Raw genomic sequence first — 5029 nt, 5'->3', positions numbered from 1 at the left:
CTAACATTAGAGATGCAGTCAACTCATCGTCAATGTTTAAGCCAGCATTTTTCACTTTAATAGCCACTATAACGATGTCATTGACGTATTCCTGAATGGATCCATAGTTCTGTAGCTTGATGTTCACAAATTGCTTCAGCAATTCAACTTTTCTGGTAAGGCCCGTATCTTCGTACGCATTCATCAATGCACTCCAGGCATTTTTCGCGGTAGTTGAAGTTGCAATGTGGCCGTAATTGTCTGGTTCAATCATCAATGTTATCTCGGCTAAAGCTCTCGCATTCAATTCAGCATCAGCGGTATTATCAACACATGCCTTCCAGCACCCTTTAATGACCAGATATGATTGCGCTTGCCTCTTCCAAACATCAAAGTTTTCGCGTCCACGCAATCTTTCTAGCGGAAAAGCTATGTTATTACCAGCCATTTTAATTTTTTTTCACAAACGTCACTAGTTTTCAATATTAAAAAATGTATCTATTTTGTTTTGCCGAATATTTTTTTCAAACGTGACTAAGGCCCATAACCTGTTATAATTGAATTCGTTTATTGAACTGAAAAAACTGAGAATACATATTTGACAACAAACATATTGATATCAAAGCCTATTAAGATTATGTTAATAATATTGGACAAAGTGTTTTATGCTAAAGTACAATATTTGATTCAATTCTCAACAGTTTTTATATTTTTTCTTTGGTAAATAGAACATTTTGTTTATTATAAATATTTTATTTATTTAAAATGCGTTCAATAAAACAGCATCTATGAGTCGTTATAGAAATAATTAAATATGTATGTTAGTAATTAGTTCGGCGATTTTGTTTTCTATGTTCATTTTGCTTACCACAAAATGAAGATAGCTTTTTATTTGTTTGATTTTTTTTTTGTTAAAGCGTAATTATTGCTTATTTTACTTGAGAATAAGAAAAAAGGAAAGGGAGTTTTAAATGAAAATGTTGAAAAAATTGGTATAGACAAAAACAATATAATATTATTTGGCTAATACACGACAGAGGCAGAAACATTGAATATCTCGACCATGATCTACACATCGTGACTTTGCCCCGTCTCCAAATATTGCAGTGTTCGGGTCAACCACGCAGAATAAGTGAGTTTCACATTTTTCACACATTGTGAAATGTGTAGTGCCTGCACCAGTGTCAAGCCTTTCAAAGGTTTTGGCTTTTTATATAACTAATATCAGGGGAGATATTCAAAGGAATGGAAAACAACATGAATTAGTAAAGTAATGAGTATTTTCATATATATGTAATGTATGTATGTATGTAAGTATAAGGCGTTTTTGCAACATTTCTTTGATTTATTTTTTTTTTTTTTTGGTTTTTTCTTTATACAATATATAATAGTTTTTATTTTATATAATAATAATGCCAATTAGTTATGCATATTATAATTATTAGTATAGAATAAGGCTATTCAAGTTTAATAAACATTTGTTTTGTGCATTTTTCGCATGTTCTGTTAGGATTTGTTGTTTATCATTTTTGTTTATTTGTTAACTCAATAGTAAATGTCATTTTGCTTTTGCGTTTCAACGATTCAGAGACGAAGACATTTCGTCATAATACACACTATTTTTTTATTATTTTAGTCTTATAGCTGCTAAAAAGGGGAATTTCGATTGAAAAAGTTTTTCTTTTTTTTATTTTTGATTTTTCATTTTAAATATAAATATATTTAATTTGTACATACATACACATAACAGATTTAATACAATTTGATTTTGTTTTTTTTTTGTTTTCGTTTAAATATAACATTCACACGTTTATTAACAGGGTTTCTTTTTTCCGCTAGATGATGTATATGTAAATAGTTGATGTATTTATTTGTATATATGTATATGTATGAAGTAGTATGTAAATAAATATATGTATGCTAAGAAAACATGTTAAGTTGTGCATTTTAAATGCCATGTTTATGCTTTGTTTTTGGTAAGAATCACATTAGTTAAAGTATAAAAGTAATAGATAGGTAATAGATATAAAATTGAGATTTATGGAATTTGCTCGTGTTTTTTGCGGAGCTATGATTTTTTTCCCAAACTTGCAAAATTTTAGATAAATGAATTGTAGCATCAATGGATTATTACGGAATATTTTCCCGCGTTTAATGTTGGATGCCATTTGCCTTAAGATATATAGTGTCATTGCCCCTTAGAATGTGGCGTATGGCAAAGAAATTTTTGACATTTGATCCTTAATGCCTCGAATTGCATTAAAGAAGAGTGCTTCGCCTAGCGCTTCTCAGAAAGTTGGAAAGAAATCTAGTTTAGTAAAAAAAATTCCAGGGTGGTGTTTTTACCCTGATGGGGTTATTTATTTAGAGAATATCTCTGCACCCGAAAAGGTATTAGCACAAATTGTATCGTTTTCGAAAGGTAAAAGTGGCAGCTATAATTTGGCATCAATTTCGTTGACGCCCCATAATGGGCCCTTTTTCGACTATTTGGGGATTTAATATAAAATCGAGGTCCAAAAAATCGATAATTTGACTAAACTTCCGAACAGTTTCCGGAGTCAAGAGTTTTTACTAAACTAGAGTTAAGCCGAAATTTTTTATAAAAACAGATTGTGTTTAAAGAGCCGTAAATCGTATCTCATGGGATAATCTTGATAAAAAAATACAGGTAGCCGCTAGACACTGCTGGTGATACAACGAAATGTCAAAACAGTTTTATTCAAAAATTTGAATGAACTTTACTTAAATTAGTTTAATTTGATAAAAACGCATATCTTAACAGCTTCTAATAGATATCACATTAGGAATATGTAAAAATCAACTTATTTTTCGAGAATTTTTTATATATTTTTGGCAACATTCTTCTGTCATGGGCTATCCTTTACCACAAAAATATGGAATTTTGTGTACATTAATCAAAGCTCAATACATGATTCCGATAGTGAAGGGGAAGGAAGGAGATAGTTGAGAAATCTTTATTGTATAAATTTAGAGAAGAGAGAGAGAGAGAGAGAGAAAGATGACAAGTGATGCCATGTAATTTTTTTGAAATGAGAGTTGTTTTTTATAATGATGTCACTACTTGATTGATTTTGTTTTTTCTTTTCTTTTTGCTTCAATTTATAGTTAATAGTTAAATCTACTTAAGTTATAATTATAGTTAGCAAGTAAGTTTGTATTGTATATATGTACATTTCAAGACACTTTTACTGAACCATTATTATTTTGTGTGTTTTATAAGAAAAGGAAGAGAGAAGAAATGGAAATGGTGCCAAGATTTAGTACAACAATTTAAGTAAATCACAACGATGGCTCAATTATAAGAGGTCTGGCATTAAATGTGAAAAGGCATTTGGTCTGTTCCAGAACTGCAAGAATGTAAAAGTTTTTACTGCAATAACCGTGTTTCCCTTTATGATATCGAAGAAAATTACAAAATTAGTAGATTCTTGTAGGTACAGGAACCTACAATTGTTGTTAATGAGGTCGTAGTACAAAAAAATAATAATAATAATAAAATAAAAATAGCATCAAGAGCTAGTAAGGAGAGCGTTTTTGACAGTTTAGTTACGGAGAATTTTTAAATAATATTTTTCAACGACCATCTGTGAACGTGGATATTTAAATATATTTTTTCAACGACCGTCAGAGAACGTGGATTTTTAAAAAAATATTTTTTCATCGACCATCAGAGAACCTGGATTTTTTAAAAATATTTTTTTCAACGACCATCAGATGACGTGGATTTTTAAAAAATATTTTTTCATCGACCATCAGATGATGTAGATCTTTTAAAAATATTTTTTTAACGACAATCAAAGGACGTGGATTTTTTTAAAAATATTTTTCAACAACCTTCAGATGACGTGGAATTTTTTAAAAATATTTTTTTAACGACCATCGGAGGACGTGGATTTTTTAAAAAAATATTTTTTTAACGATCTTCAGAGGATGTGGATTTTTTAAAAATATTTTTTCAACGACCATCAGATGACGTGAATTTTTTTAAAAATATTTTTCAATGACCCTCAGATGACGTGGATTTTTTTAAAAATATTTTTTAAGGCCAATCAGAGAACGTGGATATTTAAAAATATTTTTTCAACGACCATCAGAGGAAGTCTATTTTTTAAAAATATATTTTCAACGACCATCGGAGGACGTGAATTTAAAAAAAAAATATTTTTCTACGATCATTTGTGGACGTGGTTATTTAAAAATATTTATTCAACGACCATCTGAGGACTTGAATTTTTTTAATAATATTTTTTCAACGACCATCAGAGGACGTGGATATTAAAAAAAAAATTCAACGACCATCTGAGGACGTGGATTTTAAAAAAAATATTTTTCAATGACCATCAGATTATGTGGATTGTTTAAAAATATTTTTTCAACGACCATCAGAGGAGGTGGATATTTAAAAATATTTTTTCAACGACCATCAGAGGACGTGAATTTTTTAAAAATATTTTTCAACGACCTTCAGATTACCTGGATTTTTTAAAAATTTTTTCAAGGTCCATCAGAGGACGTGGATTTTTAAAAATATTTTTCAACGACCATCTGAGGACGTGGATTTTTTAAAAAATAGTTTTCAATGGCCATCAGAGGACTTGATTTTTTAAAAAATAGTTTTCAATGGCCATCAGAGGACTTGATTTTTTAAAAAATATTTTTCAATGACCATCAGAAACCTTGAATTTCTAAAAAATATTTTTTTAAAGACCATCGGAGGACATGGATTTTTTAACAATATTTTTTTCAACGACCATCAGAAGACGTGGATTTTTTAAAAAAAATTTTCCAAGGATCATAAGAGAACGTGAATTTTTTAAAAATATTTTTTCAACGATCATCAGTGGACGTCAATTTTTAAATAATATTTTTTTCAACGGCCATCAGAGGACGGGGATTTTTGAAAAATATTTTTTTTCAACGACCATCAGAGGACTTTGATTTTTTAAAAATGTTTTTTCAACGACCATAAGAGGAAGTGGATTGTTTAAAAAATATTTTTCAACGACCATCAGAGGAAATGGATTTT

This window comes from Musca domestica, unplaced genomic scaffold (genome assembly GCF_030504385.1).
Source record: "Musca domestica strain aabys unplaced genomic scaffold, Musca_domestica.polishedcontigs.V.1.1 32, whole genome shotgun sequence".
NCBI classification, from domain to species: Eukaryota; Metazoa; Arthropoda; class Insecta; order Diptera; family Muscidae; genus Musca; species Musca domestica.
This window is presented reverse-complemented; position numbering follows the sequence as displayed.